Source organism: Phyllobates terribilis, unplaced genomic scaffold, assembly GCF_046119375.1.
Source record: "Phyllobates terribilis strain yellow unplaced genomic scaffold, ASM4611937v1 Scaffold_11__3_contigs__length_659146591, whole genome shotgun sequence".
Taxonomy (NCBI): Eukaryota; Metazoa; Chordata; class Amphibia; order Anura; family Dendrobatidae; genus Phyllobates; species Phyllobates terribilis.
The window spans coordinates 415,595,676-415,620,356 of record NW_027362771.1 but is presented as its reverse complement, the minus strand read 5'-3'; the positions used below and the strand labels follow the sequence as shown (position 1 = coordinate 415,620,356).

Sequence of the window (24,681 nt, the reverse complement as noted above, 5' to 3'; positions counted from 1 at the left end):
CACACTGATCCAAAACACTGATGACACCAGTACCGTTTTTTCTGGACATGTGAAGGGGGCCTAATAGAGTGTCACAGGACTGGGGGGTTAAACTTTCAAGTATTTAATCTATAACGGAAATAAAGAATTCTCTTATTGATAGCAAAGAGAACAAGTGATCTCCATACACAACACAAACCACTATACCAAGACCAGTATACTAATAATACTATATACAAGGGACAACTCAACAAATACTCATTGTGGGAACGTAACCTTATAGTTTTGAATGACACCATCCGTTTTTTCATACAGTGTACTGAAAAATGTGAAAAAAGAATCCAAGAGGGATGACGTGGTAAAAAAAAAAATGCAATTTCATCATGGTTTTCTGGATTTTGTCCCTTTATACATAATGTCCTCAGCTACTATATATGTTATCTGATGTCTCTGTGTGATGGTTGTATTTATTTTGAGGAGTAAAATACTATGGATAGCATGATGCATAAAGAAAAAAATACTTGGCACGTGACCTATCATGTCACCTTATCAAGCGACACTTCACTTAACACAATAGGTGACCAAGGGGGGCCCACACAACCTATTCTGACCCCATATCTAGGCTGTGAGTGCAGGGCTCTTGAGACACCATTTCTATGGAGGTCTCTATGCACCAGTACTCACATGTAGAATTTCGTCAGATAGCTTATCTCGACTGCAGGAGGCCCGTGTAAAGATGAAGATTCCAAAAGAAGGTTTATTTTCAAGCTGAGTTCTTGTAGTTATGCACAATTACTGTAGGTAAAAAAAGACAATTCTGAACCAGAGATACAAAGACATAAGCATCTTAACATGGCTGACACTATCTAGAGAAGGAGGCACTGGTCACTGACATCAGAGCAGAGGAGACAGACAGGGAGAGACACAGGACAATCTTCTAAAAGGCAAACCTTATTGCAGAGCAATGTGACAACAACAATTCCATGACAATACAATACTGCATGATTCCCAAGTCGTGGGACATGACACAACCTGAATTGCTAGGGCCCTTTGTTACCCTGTAATTTGTCTTGTTAAATATACAGTAGATTATATAGTGCAAAACTTACTAAAAACACCTGGGAGCAGAGACTCCTGCAAATGTATTAGCAAGCAACATAGTGCCTGAGCCTCCTGATGTGCCCATAAAAATATTAGATGGGTGAAACGCGTAGAGGCGTACTTGTATGTTTTGGGGCATGTATGTGGATATAGGGACGTACATGCTAAGAGGCTGCTGTGATACCCTGAGTTATAAATAAAGGGGCAGCAAGTCTTAAAGGGACAGCGTAATGATAGACGATTCATTAGGTCTGTAAGTGAAACAAAAAGAGCTGTGTCCTATGTAGATGTAGAGCTGTCATTGAGTCATCTGTGATTCAACAGAAATTTACAGGCAGTAAACTGATAAAGTAATTGACTGACAGAGCACAAGCACTAAACATGGGATCCTGGGAGACAGAGCGCATGCACTTTTTATCTCTTTATGATTTTCTGAACTTTAAACTTGGTGTACAGAACAGAGATAGGGCAGTCCTTGACCTCTGAAAGCAGACAAACAGCTAATGGAATAATGGATATTGCAAATTGGTTGCATTATGTAAAATGGTACACGTATAATAAATCTGCCAGTTCGACAGTAACTGTATAATTGCATGTACTGCACAATCACTTCTTAGTGAAAACCTGCAAACTTAAAACAACTTAATGGCAAAACAGACTTTACAGTTCCACAATGTAGGAACACTATAGTCCATCAGCCATCCACACTTTACCGGGAATTACCCACTTCTTTTCACATGGAGCCTGACTGATGTTATGTTTCTTAAGGCGAGGGTCAAACGGCAGTCGATTTTCTCGTGCGAGAGAACCAGGCCGATTATGGTAATGGCTCAAACTCTGTCAGTAATTTCTCCATTGTCTCTGTTTGCGTACAATGGACTGCACTCGGATGACATCCGACACATTCACTCACAGACTCAAATGGGTGAGTGTGGACCAATTATCAGATGCACCCTGTTATGCACACGCCCGGACTGACTGACGTGTGCGTGATTAGTGATCCCACTGTGCCATGAACCAGAGAGTGCCTGGAGAGGCGTAACTAAGTATCAACCTGATCCAACCCAGGTTGCATGACGGCTACGACGCCGTGCACCAGGGAGGAACCGAGCAGAGGGACCAGGTGCCACTCCAGGTCAGGCCCCGGACACGGCTGTTGACCCACACTGGGGAATACAGGAACAGGCAGGTTAGAGCACAGGCTGGGTAGGGTCCAGTACAGACTGGGAGATGGGTTCAGAGCCGCAGATGCGGTAATCAAGCAGAGTAAAGCAAAACCGCAGGTGCGGTGGACAAGACTGAGCAGAGCGAAACCGCAGGTGTGGTGGACAAGTCTGAGCAGAGCGAAACTGCAGGTGCGGTGGACAAGTCTGAGCAGAGCGAAACTGCAGGTGCGGTGGACAAGGCTGAGCAGAGCGAAACCGCAGGTGCGGTGGACAAGGCTGAGCAGAGCGAAACCGCAGATGCGGTGGACAAGGCTGAGCAGAGCGAAACTGCAGGTGCGGTGGACAAGGCTGAGCAGAGCGAAACCGCAGGTGCGGTGGACAAGGCTGAGCAGAGCGAAACCGCAGATGCGGTGGACAAGGCTGAGCAGAGCGAAACTGCAGATGCGGTGGACAAGGCTGAGCAGAGCGAAACTGCAGGTGCGGTGGACAAGGCTGAGCAGAGCGAAACCGCAGGTGCGGTGGACAAGTCTGAGCAGAGCGAAACTGCAGGTGCGGTGGACAAGGCTGAGCAGAGCGAAACCGCAGGTGCGGTGGACAAGGCTGAGCAGAGCGAAACCGCAGATGCGGTGGACAAGGCTGAGCAGAGCGAAACCGCAGATGCGGTAGACAAGGCTGAGCAGAGCGAAACTGCAGGTGCGGTGGACAAGGCTGAGCAGAGCGAAACCGCAGGTGCGGTGGACAAGTCTGAGCAGAGCGAAACTGCAGGTGCGGTGGACAAGGCTGAGCAGAGCGAAACCGCAGGTGCGGTGGACAAGGCTGAGCAGAGCGAAACCGCAGATGCGGTGGACAAGGCTGAGCAGAGCGAAACCGCAGATGCGGTGGACAAGGCTGAGCAGAGCGAAACTGCAGGTGCGGTGGACAAGGCTGAGCAGAGCGAAACCGCAGATGCGGTGGACAAGGCTGAGCAGAGCGAAACCGCAGGTGCGGTGGACAAGGCTGAGCAGAGCGAAACCGCAGGTGCGGTGGACAAGGCAGAGCGGGCAGGAACAGCCGGAGCGGTAAGTAAGGCAGGGCAGAGATAAACCGCCGGGGCAGTAAGCAAGGCAGAGCAGGGGGGAAACCGCCAAAGCGATGAGCAAAGACAGAGCAGAGGGGACAAGACTCTGTTCACACGGAACAGACTGGAAGGAAAAGGCAGAACCAGATACACACGAGGTACTTGCAAAGAAGTAGCGAGTGGAGTCCAAACTCACAAACGGAAGTACAGCGACGAGTAGGAGTTAGGTGCAGGTTCAGACTCTGCAGAAAAAGGAAAAGTACAGACATAAAGAAAAACAGGTAACAGGCTAGGAGAGTGTTCAGACAGGAACTGAGTGTTAAGACAGGAATTGACACTGCAGCGAGATACAGGAGTGAGTCTGGGTATGCGGCCCTCAGATTGGCGAACAAACAGGCTAGAAGACACAGATAACAGGTCTGGGTATGCTGCCCCCAGAAGGCAGGACGAACAGGCTAGGAGCGTGTTCAGACAGGCCTGGGAATACAGCCTCCAGGAAGGTGGACAGGCAGGAAAAACAGAACAGGACCTGGCACATCAGAGGCAAGAAGCCCTCTGAGGATAAGAGTTGCTCAGGCACCAGCTTCAAGGTGGAGCTGGTTTAAATATCAAGTGACAGACAGCAATAGGCTGGGGACATATTAGGGGTGTGCCCACAGCAGCTACGAGAAACAGGAAGTAACCGGGCCGACGCCCAAAGCAGTCAGCACAGAGACAAACAGACAGCATGAATAGAAGCCAGTCTAGCAGACTGGATTGAAGATCAAGTTTGCGATCTTGCATAATGGGAGATGGTGCACCATGCAAGCCCGCCACCAGGTATGTTACACACCCACAGCATGTTGCTATTGTTTACTCATGCTCAATCGGCATGAGAAAAAAAACGCAGATCTGCACTGCCCATTGTATAATATTGGGCCGAGTGCTATCCGATAAAACATTGCATAGCGCTCAGCTGTGTGATACGCTAGTGTGAGCAAGCCCATAGTAATATGCTCTGCAGGTAAGGTCTGGTGATTGTAACTTTCAGTAGGTCTTCATGCCATCAATGATGTTATTTGTGGGTTATTTCAGTTGTCAAATCAATATCATGCAGAAAATAAAACCCTTTAATCACAAATTTGATAGCTAACTAGACCTAGCTTTCTAACCAACTTCATACGTATTAGGGATATGCAAGATGTGGTTAAAGCAGGGATATCTTCTATCTCAAATTTAAAAAAAAGCAGATTATGATAGAGAAAATGGGGATGCTTAAAAAACGCTTGGAAGTAACAAATGTTTAAAGTACAGTAGTTCTCCGGTGTTAGATGAAAAGTCTGCAGTCACTTTGTGCAGTCAGATTTCAACATGATCAATCCATTTTTTCAACATGCATAAGCTGCCACCAGAAGAGCGTTAATAATAAAAAAAAACACACTAAAATCAGTAACTGAGTATGTATCTTTCCTTTAGTAGTTGAGCAGCAATTTTCCTATTTTTTGCATTTTCAAGCCAATACTAGCCAGCTCCACCAATTTTATAAAACGTAGGTGGAGCTTAGCTGGTAGTAGGCGTTCCTGTAATTGGGCTATGTTTCAAGGACGTCTGAATTTGGCCCCTTTCACACGTTCCAGTTTCTGGTACATGTAGCGTCCGTTTTCACATGTACTGGAGGCACGTACACCCACTATAGTCTATGGGGCTGTGCACATGTCCGTGTTTTCACATGGACCACTTGTCTGTGTTACCCACACGTGGACATGTCTGTTTTTTTCCAGCAGCACAGATGACAATATGTGCCATACACGAGCATACGGATGACATCCATGTGCCGTCCATGTGATACGTACTGGAATAGAATGCAGAATAGAAATGACAGATTTTTATGCGTTAATGATGTGCAAAGATAAAGACAAATAGATAGATAGATAGATGTTTCTGTAAGGAACTAGTCATCACTCCCTCCATCCTCCGCATCCATCTCACCTCCTCCTCAGAACTATTCCTCAACATTTAATCCTGTGTCTCCAAACACAGACTGCCACCTCATGGCCTATCCTGCTCCCACCTGCTGACATTTTCCCTGCTCCTCCTCACTGCCGACGATATCTTTCCAAATCCTGGTCCTCACCACGTCCCTACAGTCACTTCCACCTTCTATCCACGATCTATCACAAACTCTCGTAATCTTTCTAAACCTTATACCCAATCACGCAGCCCCCGCATCCCCAGTCCACACTAACAGGAGCTCTATGGAACGCTTGTTTCATCTGCAACAAACTTTCCTACATCCATGATCTTTTCATTACTAACTTTCCTTTCTCGGCATCACCGAAACCTGGATCACTCCTATAACACATCCTCTCCAGCTGCAATTTTGCATGGTAGAGTCCACCTTTCCCACACACTCCGCCCCAGCGGCAAACATAGCGGAGGCGTTGGTTTTCTCCTGTCAAATAACTGCGGCTTCACCCAAATCCCACTGCCGCCCTCCGTTACTCTCCCCTCTTTTGAGGTGCACTGTGTATGCATCTACTCTCCCTCCAACTGGCTGTCATTTACTGCCACCCAGGGGCAGCCACCACTTTCTTCAAACACTTCACCGCCTGGCTACTTCACTTCCTTTCCACTGACATTCCCACTATCATCCTGGGCGACTTCAACATCCCCATTGACACTTCTCACTCATCTGTCTCTCATCTTCTATCTCTCACTTCCTCCTTTGGCCTCGCTCAATGGTCTTCTGCAGCCACTCACAAAGATGGCCACACACTGGGCCTCATCTTCACCCGCCTCTGTTCCCTATCTAACCTCTCTAACATTCCTCTTCCTCTTTCTGACCACCTACTTACATTCTCTGCCTCTCCTCTTCAGGTCCACAATCCCCAATTCACAAACTTGCACACCTTTGCAGAAACACCTTGACCTACACTCTTTGAATCCCTTCTCCCTCTTACAGTCATAAGTTCTTTACTTGATGCAGATATTGCTGCCGCTTTATATAACACCACAATAGCTGCAGCTCTTGATTTGATCACCCCCTCACACATACCAAAGCTCACAAAATCAACAGACAACCTGGCACACCAGCCAGAGTAAAGAACTGAGACGGGCTTCTAGGGTTGCTGAGCGGAGATGGAAAAGGTCCCACTCCAACGAGCACTTGTTGCATTCAAACAGTCCCTCACTTCTTTCAAGTCCACACTTACTGCAGCAACACAAAACCTACTTCTCATCTCTCATATCCTCCCTGTCTCACAACCCTAAACACCTATTCAACATTTCCAATTCTCTCCTTCTTCCCCCAGCACCTCCTCCCTCTCCTCTCATCTCAGCTGAAGACTTTTCCTCATCCTTCAAGCAGAAGATTGACACCATCAGACAAAGCTTTTGCCTAAAGTCCCCACACCCCACAGTCCCTCCTCATATCTACTCATCCCTTCTCCTCCAAAACCAGCTTCTTCACCCTTACGGAAGATCAAGTTTCCTCTTTACTCTCCACATCACACCTCACAACCTGTGAACTTGACCCAATCCCATCCAACCTCATCCCTATCCATACCACAGTCTTCATCCCAACCCTAACCCACCTCTTCAACCTGTTGCTAACAACTGGTGTCTTCCCCTCATGCTTCAAACATGCCTCAATCACACCCATCCTCAAAAAGCCCTCTCTTGACCCATCTTCTCTGATTTCTCACGTGCATCCCCCCTACTCTGGAACTCTCTACCCCAACATATCACACTCTCGCCTACTGTGGAAACCTTCAAAAGGAACCTAAAGACCTACTTCTTCCGACAAGCGTACAACCTACAGTGACCACCGTTCCACCAAACCGCTGCAAGACCAGCTCTACCCTCACCTACTGTATCCTCACCCATCCCTTGTAGATTGTGAGCCCTTGCGGGCAGGGTCCTCTCTCCTCCTGTACCAGTCGCTGACTCATTTTTGTTCAAGGTTATTGTAATTGTTTTTGCTATGTATACCCCTATATCAAGTAAAGCGCCATAGAATAAATGGCACTATAATAATAAATAATAATATGGGATAGATAGATAGATTAATAGATATGGGGTAGATAGATAGAATGTCTGACAGGGGTGCCAAAGGCCCACCAGTAACCAACTCTAGGGCCCCACTTTTCGGCTACATGCAAAAGTGACATTATCCTCAATCATAAATTTATAAACCACTGATCTGAGTAGACTGTTAAATGACTAAGATGCTGCCTTTGTCTGTACATAGTGATTCAAGTATATTGTGCTAAGTACTGCTCATATAAGAGGGTGGCAGCCCACTCTTCAACAAGGGCCCACCGGAGGATTCTCCTGTTGGCCAGTCCAAGCCTAGATAGATAGATAGAAAAAATAAATGTGACATGCAGAAGTAGTGCTGTTGCAGAGTGTGACATGCAGAAGTAGTGTTGTTGCTTTAAAAGCATTCAGCAACTATTAGAAGTAACACAAGCACGCTGATTATTTTAATTGTGTTAATTGTTTATTTCTTACAGGCATCCTACAAGAAAAAGGTTGTAAGATTAGGTTGTTATCAATGTTTATGAACGTTATACCAATATCACAATGCCAATTTGTATATAAAGTTATCCAACTTTCACCACTGTCTCAGAATTGGTCAGATTGACCATTTAGGACAAATGTCGAGGACGACATTCAAAAAGAAGGGAAGAGTGTGATATGCAAAAGTAGTGTGTTGCAGAGTGTGACACGCAGAAGTGCTGTTGCTTTAAAAGCATTCAGCAACTATTAGAAGTAACACAAGCACATGAGACTGGAAGTGTTGTGCTCCAGAAGCATCCAGCAACTAGAGGGGTTAACACAGTCACAGGAGAAGGGGAGTGTTTTTTAGCAGAGCCCCAGGGGGATTGTGGGGAAGTTGTTTACTGTCTGGCTGGAGCCGAAGAGAAAAGTGATGTATGTGTTCTGTATCTCACAGAAGCGCCCCTACAAGTGAAAAGGATTCAAGTCAGGAGTGGAGTGAAGCTAAGCACAGGTCAGGTAGAGTTCCTGAACTAACAGTGCAGAGTATTTGCTAAGGAAACTGTACTGTTTGTCACTGGAGCCTGTTGCTCATAAGACTTAACTTGCACTGGTTGTGCGGCCTCTTATTAAATGCTACTGTTCTACCGTTTATGAGGACTCTTGTCAAGTGTGTCTGGTCAGCAAGTGAAACAACCTACGTGTCTGTGCTTGAGGGGCAATACCCCTGTTAGCCTGAGAGAAGCTGCAGCACATGGTTTACTTTTCGCCCTGAGTAACGGTTACCCCAGGATTCCAAAGAATTCATGTAACCTGTCTCTCCCCTATCGGAACCTAGCGGTGTGCGTGTAATATAAAGTCCAAAACAGCACAAGCAAATAAGAAAATCTATGAAAACGGGTGCAGGTCCTCCAGGCATAGACCAAGCCTTGTATATAAAATCCAAAAATGAAGACAGCACTCCTTAATAGAATCCAGTGATTTATTCGCTCATAAAGAGCTTAGGCGACGTTTCAGCTCTGTGTTTGAGCCTTTCTCAAGCAATGTGACATGTGGTTAGGAGAGGTATTTAACAATATAAAAATTTACAATATAATTATACAAATAAAGTGCATTTGTGCTAAAACACATAGCCGAAATGTCGCCTAAGCTCTTTATGAGCGAATAAATCACTGGATTCTATTAAGAGGTGCAGTCTTCATTTTTGGATTTTAGATCGATAGATAGATAGATAGATAGATAGATAGATAGATAGATAGATAGATAGATAGATAGATAGATAGTTATCCCCATTTTTGGTAACCAGCAAAAGTAAAGCAGACAGCTGATATCAGGCTGGGAAGGCCATGGTTATTTATCCCTTTACATCCTAAAAACACCAGCTAACGACCGCCTCAGAAGTGGTGCATAACATGAGATGCTCCAATTCTGACACTTCGCCTTCACTCTTCCTGATGCATTGGTAATCGGGGTAATGGGGTTTGGGGTTTATGTCAGCTGTGCATTGTCAAAAACACTGCTGGCATCAAGCCCTAGTGTTAGTAATGGAGAGGTATCTATCACACACCCCCATTACTAATGACGCGCCCCTGGGCCTGCTGTGTCGTGCGGCATCGCGCGCACGGGGGCTTACCCGGAGCCGGATCAGATGGGGGTAGTAGTCTCGTGGCGGTGACCCGGTCCGTGCCCAGGGTGTCAAACTGAGCGGCAGTCTATGGCAGTAGATGTTAATTTGATCGACTACGCCACCCGTTGAGTGCGGCTTTGAAGCCGCCGCTGCAGAACAGTCCACTGAGGCCAGGTGTATAAGGATGTGCAGCGTGGTGGTATAACCCCCAACGGGAGGGGTATGGCCTCAGGGCAGCAGGTGTAGATGATGGGGGTTGTGATGATGCAGGAAGGAGAGGCAGAGTCAGGAGATGCAGTTTCAGGGTTTTTACTCACTGATGTTGCTTTAGTCACTCTGGCCTTGAGTGACCACCCGAGCCGTGCTGCGTCCACCAGGTGCGGGACTCGGCTAACCCCCAGGCAGTTCCGGAGCGTGGTCCTGAGCTTCCCTCTCACTCTCTTTCTCCTGGCCGTCCCCACCAGGGATCCACCTTTGTCCGGCTCCCTCGGGCCTCTTAGTGGTTGAACCTTCTCTGGCTTCCCTGGCCCTACTCGTGGTGTGCCTTCCTGGTGGATATGGTGAGGGTCGTGGCAAAACTTGACCATGACCTCCGGTTCCTGGTTAAGGGTTACTTCTGCCTCTGCCAGCTTGGGATCCGGTGCCCTTTTCTGCCAACCCTTCACCCTTTTGGCTTAATTCTGGGATCTTAGGGTTCCCTCTGTCTCTGCTTCTCTGGGCCTTTCTTCCTCCTCTCTCTTCACTGCAGGCTTGGCCCTGGAGCTGGGCCCAGCCGGAGCCACAGCTCCCTGTCAGCCCTCCTGGCTGAGCTCCTCTGCTCTGCTTCTCCTCAGGCTGAACTGACCCTGATCTAAGATGGTGCCCACCTTATATACTCCCTCTATGTGTGAGCCCAGGTGACCAGCACCCAATGAGCTCCTAGCTTTACCCAGACTGCTCCCCCTATCTGCCCCTACACTACTGGGATGTTCCACCCCCCTCCCACTCCAGCCAGGGACAGACGCTGTCGTACCTGCACATATACTGGTGGGAGTACCGTTGTTCTGTCCCCCGGAAATGGGATGTATGTAGTGCATGCAGCCTACTAAGCTCAGTTCCACACTCCATCCTTACCCGGGAGTGGAATACCACACCTCTGGCTTGAGGTGTAATACCCCTGTAGCAGCCGAATCCTCAGGGTGCTACACTAACACAGGGAAAAAAGAATAAATACACAAAAAAAAAACTTTATTTAAATATAAACTCCCTAACACTTGCCCTGATTCACCAATTTATAAAAATAAAATGCCATGCAGATCCAACGTAGTGCACCGAATCCAACATAGTCCAGCGAACGGAAACCTGAAAAGAACATAAAACAAACACAGAGAAATAACACTAAGACACTTTCCTCCACAGCGGTGATGTCATTAACGTTATCGTTCATCAGAGTAGCTGGATCACTCAGAGGGCAACGTGACCTGGCGACTGTGAAGAGCGGTAACGGTACTGATGTCACCGCTTTTCAGAGTTGCTGGGTCTCGCGTAGCGCTGCGTTACCCGGAAGTGGCTGTTGGCAAAGCTTATGGAGCATCAGTACAAGGATCCATATACTTTGGAAGGAGGATTGTATGGACTTCACTGGATTTGGTGGACTACGTTGGACCTGCGTGGGAACTTTTTTTTGTAATAAAAGAAAAGTTGAACCAAGGAAAGTTTTGGAGAGTGTTTATTTAAATAAAGTATTTTTTTATTCTTTTTTTTTCATGGGTTAGTAATGGTGGTGTCTGATAGATACCTCTCCATTACTAACACCAGGGCTTGATGTCAGCTGTGTTGTTGGAAAATTCACAGATGACATCAATCTCAAGCATCATTACCCCGATTACCAACTCACCAGGGCATCGGGAAGAGCCAAGGTGACGCGCCAGAATTAGAGCATCTCATGTGATGCGCCAATTCTGGGGCAGCTGCGGGCTTGTGTTTTTAGGCTGGGATGGGCCCAATAACCATGGACCTTCCCAGCCTGATAATATCAGCTCTCAGCTGTCTGCTTTACCTTTACTGGTTACCAAAAATAGGGGAGACCCCCATGTCATTTTTGTCATTTATTTATTTATTAGGTTAATACATTTACAATAAACTACACATGCACAGCAATAATTATATATCTCACAGATATCTACTTATCTTTCTATTATTTATCTATCTATATCTTTGCACATCTTTAACACGTAAAAATCTGTAATTTCTATTCTGCATTCTATGATGGTGGTACACACGTACACACAGATTGCACGTGAATGGTACACACGTACTCACGGATGGCCAACAGAAAACCACACGAATGGTAAAAACGGACCTTCTCACGTGTACGTTTTTTCAAGCAGATATGTGAAGGGGGCCTCATGCAGTATAAATATTTCAACAAATCTTAATTTCAAGTTACTGATAAACAATGCAGATTTTTCAAATGTACCGTATGTCAATTCTTAGTGCCAAGTTCATTGTGGATTTCATACGTAGTAAGGCTATGTTCCCACGATGAGATTTCAGTGAGTTTTTGATGTTGCAGATTTTCTGCATCATTCCTGTACCCATTAAGTAAAATAGGTTACTTGCATTTATTTGAAAATGCGGAGCATAAAAAACTCACCAAAAGGCCACGTGCACACATTCAGTATTTTGTCAGTATTTTCCATCAGTTTTTGTAAACCAAAACCAGGAGTGGAAAAATCAGAGGAAAAGTATAATAGAAACACGTCACCACTTCTGTATTTATCACCCACTTCTGGTTTTGCCTTACAAATACTGAGGTAAAAAACTCACCAAATACTGAACGTGTGCATGTGACCTAAAGGGCATAACACATTTTGTTTAGGATTTTGCTGCAGATATGCTGTAAAAAAAATGTGCAGCGATTTTTTTACATGCGATCATACCCTTGGGCCACGTTTCCACATATTGTAAACACTGCATTTTTTCAGTGATTTTTTTGTGTGGAAAATCCACTGCATTTACCAGTGTAAATAAAGTGAAAACTCATGCTTACTGTTCACTTAAACATGCAGCAGAACTGTTGAGTTTCTTTTCCCACAGACTTCAATGTGGTGCCTGAAACAACACATGTAATATTGCAATCACATTTTAAGCGCAGAATTGAACCATTTCTGCACTAAAGTACATTGCGTCAAATCTGCACCAAAAATGTGTTAAGAAATGGAAAACACATAAAAAGTGCAACAAAAATAATGCAATAAACAGAGTAGACCGCTATTGCTTACTTTGGTGAGGACACTTGCAGAAAACAGCAAAGCAGAAAAAACTTAAGAATTTACAGATGTTGAAACACAGCTTTAGGCTAAGTTCACATGATGAGTATTTGGTGCGCTTTTTCAGCTGTGTATTTCCGTGCACAAAAAATGCCGCGCAATACAGTTCCAGCAAATTGTATCTAAAGTTGTATAGAAATCTCATTCCACCTTTTTTTTTACTTTGTGGAGACTGACCTGCGGTGTAATTTTGAAATCTGCAACATGCCAATTTCTCTTGCAGCAGATGTGCATTATGTTTGTAGATTTTCACTTTAGACTTGAAAGACACGAGGAAAATGTGCAAATAAAAAAACAACTATGAGTATTTGGAGAGTTTTCTGCAGCATTTCTTCACCAATATTAGGTCTCTTGCATTTCTCAGTGCGTTTTTTAACATGCGTTCAAGTCTACAGAGAAAATCCACAAAGAAAATGTATATTTACCGCAAGAATAAATTGATATATCGTGGATCTCAAAAACGCACCCCAGGTCAGTTTACGCAGTGTAAAAAAAAACATGTTGGGTAAGAGATTTAGCAAAATCTTTACACTTTGCTGGAGCTGCAAGATATGGCGTTTTTCACACAATAAACATATGTAACGGAGAAAATGTGCCAAATACTCAACATGGGAAGTTAGCCTAAAGTTTTATCAAAGTTAAGAAATAGGAAGTTTCCAAAAAAAAAAAGTTTTATTTACAACATGACATACCAACAAGAGACAAAAATCGCAGCTGAAAAAAAGCCTGGAAAACACATTCAAAAACACAATGAAAAAACGTTGTAATCAAATGTCGGGTACACACGACGTCTTTAAGATGCCAGTGCACCCACAAAAGCTTTCATAGGCAAAGCTGCTTCAAGAAAAAGCCGGCGGTCTTTTCCCTGAAGCGGCTTCGCTGGCGGTGTTGCTGACGTTTTTGTGATGGCTGCTCTGCTGGCTTCTTTTTTTCTATTGTATAAATTCTAACTAGCAAAATGACTAAACATGCAGCTTTGTTTAACCGCTTCACGGTTTTCTAACACTGAAGCTTTTAAAAGAAGTAACAAAAGACTGAACGTGTCATTTTTACATCGCTGTGCACTAATTTCATTTTTTGATTGGCTTTTCAGGAAGGTTCCAGGTGGAATTCACCAGAATAAGATGTGCGTCCCCTAATGTAGCTAAGTGGTGTAGAAATACTGCAGAAAATCTGTAGCATGAAAAACGTACCAAGTACTCCTGGTGGGGACATGTACTCCTGGTGGGAACATTCAGTCCTGGTGGGAACATATACTCCTGGTGGGAACATATACTCCTGCTGGGAACATGGACTCCTGCTGGGAACAGGGACTCCTCCTAGTGGGAACATGGACTCCTCCTGGTGGGAACATGGACTCCTCCTGGTGGGAACATGGACTCCTCCTGGTGGGAACATGGACTCCTCCTGGTGGGAACATGGACTCCTCCTGGTGGGAACATGCACTCCGTGTGGGAACAGGCACTCCGTGTGGGAACAGGCACTCCGGGTGGGAACAGGCACTCCGGGTGGGAACAGGCACTCCGGGTGGGAACATGCACTCCGGGTGGGAACATGGACTCCGGGTGGGAACATGGACTCCGGGTGGGAACATGGACTCCTGGTGGGAACATGCACTCCTGGTGGGAACATGCACTCCTGGTGGGAACAAACACTCCTGGTGGGAACAAACACTCCTGGTGGGAACATGTAGTCCTGGTGAGAACATGCACTCCTGGTGGGAACATGGACTCCTCCTGGTGGGAACATGCACTCCTGGTGGGAACATGTACTCCTGGTGGCTAAATATACTCCTGCAATACCTATGCTGCAGATATTGTTGCAAAATTTTCTGATTTCCATTCATCTGCTGTACAGAACTTTCTGCAACAAAATCCACATCAAATCCCTGGTGGGAACATGTACTCCTGGTGGGAACATGTACTCCTGCTGGGAACATGCAGTCCTGGTGGGAACATGGACTCGTCCTGGTGGGAACATGCACTCCTGGTGGGAACATGAACTCCTGGTGGGAACATGAACTCCTGGTGGGAACATGCACTCCTGGTGGGAACATGCACTCCTGGTGGGAACATGCACTCCTGGTGGGAACATGGACTCCTGGTGGGAACATGGACTCCTGGTGGGAACATGCACTCCGGGTGGGAACATGCACTCCGGGTGGGAACATGCACTCCGGGTGGGAACATGCAAACCTGGTGGAAACATGGACTCCTGGTGGAAACATGGACTCCTGGTGGAAACATGCATTCGTGGTGGGAACATGGACTCCTGGTGGGAGCAAGCACTCCTGGTGGGAACATGTAGTCCTGGTGGAAACATGCACTCCTGGTGGAAACATGCACTACGGGTGGGAAAACGCACTCCTGTTGGGAACTTGGACTCCTGGTTGTTATGTTCTGCTACCAAAGCTAAGGAAAGAGAGGAGATCTGTCCCTACTATAAGACTCAGCTGAATCCCTACGATGTAACAGGGAACCTGATCCTGCGATCAGACCTGCTAAAGTCCTAATCTAGTCTGTACGGAGACCTATAGATGTGAGGAGGGAATCCCTACAAGTACTAAGGACTGGGAGGAATATGGGACACCTCCTAACAGAAATAGTAGCAGACAGACGAACAAACAAAATAGATAGAACATAGAGGTCCGTAGACCAAGCAAACTAACAGAGTTAGATACAGAGCACAGGCTAGCTAGAAAGTAGATATACAATGAAGTCCAGCAAAGCCAGAAGGGCGGAGCAGGATTAAATAGGCCAACAAGGTCATGTGACCAGCAAAGGAAAAAAAACCTAACAGCAAGGTTCTAACACTGGTGGGAACATGGACTCCAGGTGGGAACATGTACTCCTGGTGGGAACATGTAGTCCTGGGGGAACATGTAGTCCTGGTGGGAACAAATACTCCTGGTGGGAACATGTAGTCCTGGTGGGAACATGTACTCCTGGTGGGAACATTTACTCCTGGTGGGAACATGCAGTCCTGGTGGGAACATGCACTCCTGGTGGGAACATGGACTCCTCCTGGTGGGAACATGCACTCCTGGTGGGAACATATACTCCTGGTGGGAACAAACACTCCTGGTGGGAACATGTACTCCTGGTGGAAACATGCACTCCGGGTGGGAACATGCACTCTGGGTGGGAACATGCACTCCTGGTGGGAACATGTACTCCTGGTGGGAACATGTACTCCTGGTGGGAACATGCACTCCTGGTGGGAACATGGACTCCTCCTGGTGGGAACATGCACTCCTGGTGGGAACATGCACTCTTAGTGGGAACATGCACTCCTGGTGGGAACATGCACTCCGGGTGGGAATATGCACTCCTGGTGGGAACATGGACTCCTGGTGGGAACATGGACTCCTGGTGGGAACATGCATTCGTGGGGGCAACATGGACTCCTGGTGGGAACATGTAGTCCTGGGGGAACATGTAGTCCTGGTGGGAACAAACACTCCTGGTGGGAACATGTAGTCCTGGTGGAAACATGCACTCCTGGTGGGAACATGCACTACGGGTGGGAACACGCACTCCTGTTGGGAACTTGGACTCCTGGTGGGAACATGGACTCCAGGTGGGAACATGTACTCCTGGTGGGAACATGTAGTCCTGGGGGAACATGTAGTCCTGGTGGGAACAAATACTCCTGGTGGGAACATGTAGTCCTGGTGGGAACATATACTCCTGGTGGGAACATGTAGTCCTGGTGGGAAGAAATACTCCTGGTGGGAACATGTAGTCCTGGTGGGAACATATACTCCTGCTGCTAAATATACTCCTGCAATACATATGCTGCAGATATTGTTGCAGAATTTTCTGATTTCCATTAATCTGCTGTATAGAACTTTCTGCAACAAATTCCACATTAAATCCCTGGTGGGAACATGTACTCCTGGTGGGAACATGTACTCCTGGTGGGAACATTCAGTCCTGGTGGGAACATGCACTCCTGGTGGGAACATATACTCCTGGTGGGAACAAACACTCCTGGTGGGAACAAGTACTCCTGGTGGAAACATGCACTCCGGGTGGGAACATGCACTCTGGGTGGGAACATGCACTCCTGGTGGGAACATGTACTCCTGGTGGGAACATGTACTCCTGGTGGGAACATGCACTCCTGGTGGGAACATGGACTCCTCCTGGTGGGAACATGCACTCCTGGTGGGAACATGCACTCTTAGTGGGAACATGCACTCCTGGTGGGAACATGCACTCCGGGTGGGAATATGCACTCCTGGTGGGAACATGGACTCCTGGTGGGAACATGGACTCCTGGTGGGAACATGCATTCCTGCTGGGAACATGTACTCCTCGTGGGAACATGCACTCCTGGTGGGAACATGGACTCCTGGTGGGAACAGGGACTCCTCCTAGTGGGAACATGGACTCCTCCTGGTGGGAACATGGACTCCTCCTGGTAGGAACATGTACTCCTGGTGGGAACATGTACTCCTGGTGGGAACATGCACTCCGTGTGGGAACATGCACTCCTGGTGGGAACATGAACTCCTGGTGGGAACATGCACTCCTGGTGGGAACATGCACTCCGGGTGGAAACATGCACTCCGGGTGGGAACATGGACTCCTGGTGGGAACATGCACTCCTGGTGGGAACATGTAGTCCTGGTGGGAACAAACACTCCTGGTGGGAACATGTAGTCCTGGTGAGAACATGCACTCCTGGTGGGAACATGGACTCCTCCTGGTGGGAACATGCACTCCTGGTGGGAACATGTACTCCTGGCGGCTAAATATGCTCCTGCAATACCTATGCTGCAGATATTGTTGCAAAATTTTCTGATTTCCATTCATCTGCTGTACAGAACTTTCTGCAACAAAATCCACATCAAATCCCTGGTGGGAACATGTACTCCTGGTGGGAACATGTACTCCTGCTGGGAACATGCACTCCTGGTGGGAGCATGCAGTCCTGGTGGGAACATGCACTCCTGGTGGGAGCATGCAGTCCTGGTGGGAACATGGACTCGTCCTGGTGGGAACATGCACTCCTGGTGGGAACATGAACTCCTGGTGGGAACATGAACTCCTGGTGGGAACATGCACTCCTGGTGGGAACATGCACTCCTGGTGGGAACATAGACTCCTGGTGGGAACATGTACTCCTGGTGGGAACATGCACTCCTGGTGGGAACATGGACTCCTCCTGGTTGGAACATGCACTCCTGGTGGGAACATGCACTCCTAGTGAGAACATGTACTCCTGGTGGGCACAAATGCTCCTGGTGGGAACATGTACTCCTGGTGGGAACATGCACTCCGGGTGAGAACATGCACTACTGGTGGGAATATGGACTCCTCCTGGTGGGAACATGGACTCCTCCTGGTGGGAACATGCACTCCGAGTGGCAAAATGCACTCCTGGTGGGAACATGCACTCCTGGTGGGAACATGCACTCCGGGTGGGAACATGCAAACCTGGTGGAAACATGGACTCCTGGTGGGAACATGTACTCCTGGTGGGAACATGCATTCGTGGTGGGAACATGGACTCCTGGTGGGAATATGTAGTCCTGGGGGAACATGTAGTCCTGGTGGGAACAAACACTCCTGGTGGGAACATGTAGTCCTGGTGGAAACATGCACTCCTGGTGGGAACATGCACTACGGGTGGGAAAACGCACTCCTGTTGGGAACTTGGACTCCTGGTGGGAACATGGACTCCAGGTGGGAACATGTACTCCTGGTGGGAACATGTAGTCCTGGGGGAACATGTAGTCCTGGTGGGAACAAATACTCCTGGTGGGAACATGTAGTCCTGGTGGGAACATATACTCCTGGTGGGAACATGTAGTCCTGGTGGGAACAAATACTCCTGGTGGGAACATGTAGTCCTGGTGGGAACATATACTCCTGCTGCTAAATATACTCCTGCAATACATATACTGCAGATATTGTTGCAGAATTTTCTGATTTCCATTAATCTGCTGTACAGAACTTTCTGCAACAAATTCCACATCAAATCCCTGGTGGGAACATGTACTCCTGGTGGGAACATGTACTCCTGGTGGGAACATGCAGTCCTGGTGGGAACATGCACTCCTGGTGGGAACATGGACTCCTCCTGGTGGGAACATGCACTCCTGGTGGGAACATATACTCCTGGTGGGAACAAACACTCCTGGTGGGAACATGTACTCCTGGTGGAAACATGCACTCCGGGTGGGAACATGCACTCTGGGTGGGAACATGCACTCCTGGTGGGAACATGTACTCCTGGTGGGAACATGTACTCCTGGTGGGAACATGCACTCCTGGTGGGAACATGGACTCCTCCTGGTGGGAACATGCACTCCTGGTGGGAACATGCACTCTTAGTGGGAACATGCACTCCTGGTGGGAACATGCACTCCGGGTGGGAATATGCACTCCTGGTGGGAACATGGACTCCTGGTGGGAACATGGACTCCTGGTGGGAACATGCATTCCTGCTGGGAACATGTACTCCTCGTGGGAACATGCACTCCTGGTGGGAACATGGACTCCTGGTGGGAACAGGGACTCCTCCTAGTGGGAACATGGACTCCTCCTGGTGGGAACATGGACTCCTCCTGGTGGGAACATGCACTCCTGGTGGGAACATGTACTCCTGGTGGGAACATGCACTCCGTGTGGGAACATGCACTCCTGGTGGGAACATGAACTCCTGGTGGGAACATGCACTCCTGGTGGGAACATGCACTCCGGGTGGAAACATGCACTCCGGGTGGGAACATGGACTCCGGGTGGGAACATGCACTCCTGGTAGGAACATGCACTCCAGGTGGGAACATGCACTCCAGGTGGGAACATGCACTCCTGGTGGGAACATGTAGTCCTGGTGGGAACAAACACTCCTGGTGGGAACATGTAGTCCTGGTGAGAACATGCACTCCTCCTGGTGGGAACATGCACTCCTGGTGGGAACATGTACTCCTGGTGGCTAAATATACTCCTGCAATACCTATGCTGCAGATATTGTTGCAAAATTTTCTGATTTCCATTCATCTGCTGTACAGAACTTTCTGCAACAAAATCCACATCAAATCCCTGGTGGGAACATGTACTCCTGGTGGGAACATGTACTCCTGGTGGGAACATGCACTCCTGGTGGGAGCATGCAGTCCTGGTGGGAACATGGACTCGTCCTGGTGGGAACATGCACTCCTGGTGGGAACATGCACTCCTGCTGGGAACATGTACTCCTGGTGGGAACATGCACTCCTGGTGGGAACATGTACTCCTAGTGGAAACATGCTTTCCGGGTGGGAACATGCACTCCTGCGGGGAACATGCACTCCTAGTGGAAACATGCACTAAGGGTGGTAAAATGCACTCCTGGTGGGAACATGCACTCCTAGTGGAAACATGCACTCCGGGTGAGAAAATGCACTCCGGGTGGGAACATGCGCGCCTGGTGGGAACATGCACTCCTAGTGGGAACATAGACTCCTGGTGGGAACATGTACTCCTGGTGGGAACATGCACTCCTGGTGGGAACATGTACTCCTGGTGGGAACATGTACTCCTGGTGGGAACATGCACTCCGGGTGGGAACATGCACTCCTGGTGTGAACATGGACTCCTCCTGGTGGGAACATGGACTCCTCCTGGTGGGAACATGCACTGCGGGTGGGAACATGCACTCCAGGTGGGAACATGCACTCCTGGTGGGAACATGCACTCCGGGTGGGAACATGCACTCCGGGTGGGAACATGGACTCCTGATGGGAACATGTACACCTGGTGGGGACATGTACTCCTGGTGGGAACATGCACTCCTGGTGGGAACATGCACTCCTGGTGGTACCATGTAGTCCTGGGGGAACATGTAGTCCTGGTGGGAACAAACACTCCTGGTGGGAACATGTAGTCCTGGTGGGAACATGCCCTCCGGGTGGGAACATGCACTCCGGGTGGGAACATGGACTCCTGGTGGGAACATGGACTCCTGGTGGGAACATGGACTCCTGGTGGGAACTTGTAGTCTGGGGGAACATGTAGTCCTGGTGGGAACAAATACTCCTGGTGGGAACATGTAGTCTTGGTGGGAACATATACTCCTTGTGGGAACATGTAGTCCTGGTGGGAACAAATACTCCTGGTGGGAACATGTAGTCCTGGTGGGAACATATACTCCTGCTGGCTAAATATATTCCTGCAATACCTATGCTGCAGATATTGTTGCAGAATTTTCTGATTTCCATTCATCTGCTGTACAGAACTTTCTACAACAAAATCCACATCAAATCCCTGGTGGAAACATGTACTCCTGGTGGGAACAAGTACTCCTGGAGGGAACATGTACTCCTGGTGGGAACATGCACTCCTGGTGGGAACATGCACTCCTGGTGGGAACATGGACTCCTCCTGGTGGGAACATGCACTCCTGGTGGGAACATGTACTCCTGGTGGGAACATGTACTCCTGGTGAAAACATGCACTCCGGGTGGGAACATGCACTCCGGGTGGGAACATGCACTCCTGGTGGGAACATGCACTCCTGGTGTGATCATGGACTCCTCCTGGTGGGAACATGCACTCCTGGTGGGAACGTGCACTCCTGGTGGGAACGTGCACTCCTGGTGGGAACGTGCACTCCTAGTGGGAACATGTACTCCTGGTGGGAACATGTACTCCGGGTGGGAACATGCACTCCGGGTGGGAAAATGCACTCCGAGTGGGAACAAGCACTCCTGGTGGGAACATAGACTCCTGGTGGGAACATGCACTCCTGGTGGGAACATGTTCTCCTAGTGGAAACATGCTTTCCGGGTGGGAACATGCACTCCTGCGGGGAACATGCACTCCTAATGGAAACATGCACTAAGGGTGGTAACATGCACTCCTGGTGGGAACATGCACTCCTAGTGGAAACATGCACTCCGGGTGAGAAAATGCACTCCGGGTGGGAACATGCGCGCCTGGTGGGAACATGCACTCCTAGTGGGAACATAGACTCCTGGTGGGAACATGTACTCCTGGTGGGAACATGCACTCCTGGTGGGAACATGTACTCCTGATGGGAACATGTACTCCTGGTGGGAACATGCACTCCGGGTGGGAACATGCACTCCTGGTGTGAACATGGACTCCTCCTGGTGGGAACATGGACTCCTCCTGGTGGGAACATGCACTGCGGGTGGGAACATGCACTCCAGGTGGGAACATGCACTCCTGGTGGGAACATGCACTCCGGGTGGGAACATGCACTCCGGGTAGGAACATGCACTCCGGGTGGGAACATGCACTCCGGGTGGGAACATGGACTCCTGATGGGAACATGGACTCCTGGTGGGAACATGGACTCCTGGTGGGAACTTGTAGTCCGGGGGAACATGTAATCCTGGTGGGAACAAATACTCCTAGTGGGAACATGTAGTCTTGGTGGGAACATATACTCCTTGTGGGAACATGTAGTCCTGGTGGGAACAAATACTCCTGGTGGGAACATGTAGTCCTGGTGGGAACATATACTCCTGCTGGCTAAATATATTCTTGCAATACCTATGCTGCAGATATTGTTGCAGAATTTTCTGATTTCCATTCATCTGCTGTACAGAACTTTCTACAACAAAATCCACATCAAATCCCTGGTGGAAACATGTACTCCTGGTGGGAACAAGTACTCCTGGAGGGAACATGTACTCCTGGTGGGAACATGCACTCCTGGTGGGAACATGCACTCCTGGTGGGAACATGGACTCCTCCTGGTGGGAACATGCACTCCTGGTGGGAACATGTACTCCTGGTGGGAACATGTACTCCTGGTGAAAACATGCACTCCTGGTGGGAACATGCACTCCGGGTGGGAACATGCACTTCTGGTGGGAACATGCACTCCTAGTGTGATCATGGACTCCTCCTGGTGGGAACATGCACTCCTGGTGGGAACGTGCACTCCTGGTGGGAACGTGCACTCCTGGTGGGAACATGTACTCCTGGTGGGAACATGTACACCGGGTGGGAACATGCACTCCGGGTGGGAAAATGCACTCCGAGTGGGAACAAGCACTCCTGGTGGGAACATAGACTCCTGGTGGGAACATGCAATCCTGGTGGGAACATGGACTCCTCCTGGTGGGAACATGCACTCCTCGTGGGAATATGCACTCCTAGTGGGAACATGTACTCCGGGTGGGAACATGCACTCCAGGTGGGAACATGCACTCCTGGTGGGAACATGGACTCCTGGTGGGAACATGCACTCCTGGTGGGAACATGGACTCCTGGGGGGAACATGGACTCCTCCTGGTGGGAACATGGACTCCTCCTGGTGGGAACATGGACTCCTTGTGGGAACATGCACTCCTGGTGGGAACATGGACTCCTGGTGGGAACATGCACTCTTGGTGGGAACATGTACTCCTGGTGGGAACATGGTCTCCTCCTGGTGGGAACATGGACTCCTTCTGGTGGGAACATGGACTCCTCCTGGTGGGAACATGCACTCCTGGTGGGAACATGCTCTCCGGGTGGGAACATGCACTCCAGATGGGAACATGCACTCCTGGTGGGAACATGCACTCCTGGTGGGAACATAGACTCCTGGTGGGAACATGTACTCCTGGTGGGAACATGCACTCCTGGTGGGAACATGTAGTCCTGGTGGGAACATGTAGTCCGGGGGAACATGTACTCCTGGTGGGAACAAATACTCCTGGTGGGAACATGTAGTCCTGGTGGGAACATATGCTCCTGGTGGGAACATGTAGTCCTGGTGGGAACAAATACTCCTGGTGGGAACATGTAGTCCTGGTGGGAACATATACTCCTGCTGGCTAAATATAGTCCTGCAATACCTATGCTGCAGATATTGTTGCAGAATTTTTTGATTTCCATTCATCTGCTGTACAGAACTTTCTGCAACAAAATCCACATCAAATCCCTGGTGGGAACATGCACTCCTGGTGGGAACATGGACTGCTCCTGGTGGGAACATGCACTCCTGGTGGGAACATGTACTCCTGGTGGGAACATGTACTCCTGGTGGGAACATGTACTCCTGGTGGGAACATGCACTCCTGGTGGGAACATGTACTCCTGGTGAAAACATGCACTCCTGGTGGGAACATGCACTCCTGGTGGGAACATGGACTCCTCCTGGCGGGAACATGCACTCCTGGTGGGAACGTGCACTCCTAGTGGGAACATGTACTCCTGGTGGGAACATGCACTCCGGGTGGGAACATGCACTCCTGGTGGGAACGTGGACTCCTGGTGGGAACATGGACTCCTCCTGGTGGGAACATGGACTCCTAATGGTGGGAACATGCACTCCACGTGGAAACATGCATTCCTGCTGGGAACATGTACTCCTCGTGGGAACATGCACTCCGGGTGGGAACATGCACTCCTGGTGGGAACATGGACTCCTCCTGGCGGGAACATGCACTCCTGGTGGGAACGTGCACTCCTAGTGGGAACATGTACTCCTGGTGGGAACATGCACTCCGGGTGGGAACATGCACTCCTGGTGGGAACGTGGACTCCTGGTGGGAACATGGACTCCTCCTGGTGGGAACATGGACTCCTAATGGTGGGAACATGCACTCCACGTGGAAACATGCATTCCTGCTGGGAACATGTACTCCTCGTGGGAACATGCACTCCGGGTGGGAACATGCACTCCTGTTGGGAACATGGACTCCTCCTGGTGGGAACATGCACTCCGGGTGGGAACATGCACTCCGGGTGGGAATTTGCACTCTGGGTGGGAACATGCACTCCTGGTGGGAACATGGACTACTGGTGGGAACATGGACTCCTGGTGGCAACATGTACTCCTGGTGGCAACATGTACTCCTGGTGGGAACAGGTACTCCTGGTGGGAACATGTAGTCCTGGGGGAACATGCAGTCCTGGTGGAAACAAATACTCCTGGTGGGAACATGCACTCCTGGTGGGAACATGCACTCCTGGTGGGAACATGGACTCCTCCTGGTGGGAACATGCA

General features: G+C 48.8%; 1 long non-coding RNA gene across 2 annotated transcripts in view; it reads right to left on the bottom strand.

Moving 5' to 3' along the window:
* The window catches only part of LOC141166435 (uncharacterized), a 55,357-nt gene that overhangs the window by 21,804 nt on the left and 8,872 nt on the right, over positions 1-24,681 (bottom strand). For both annotated transcript variants that reach the window (XR_012251290.1, XR_012251291.1), the window contains exons 2-3: positions 12,441-12,502; positions 664-774 (exon numbers count right to left, since the gene is read on the bottom strand). This is a non-coding gene — a long non-coding RNA (uncharacterized lncRNA). The remainder of the gene's footprint in view (positions 1-663; positions 775-12,440; positions 12,503-24,681) is intronic.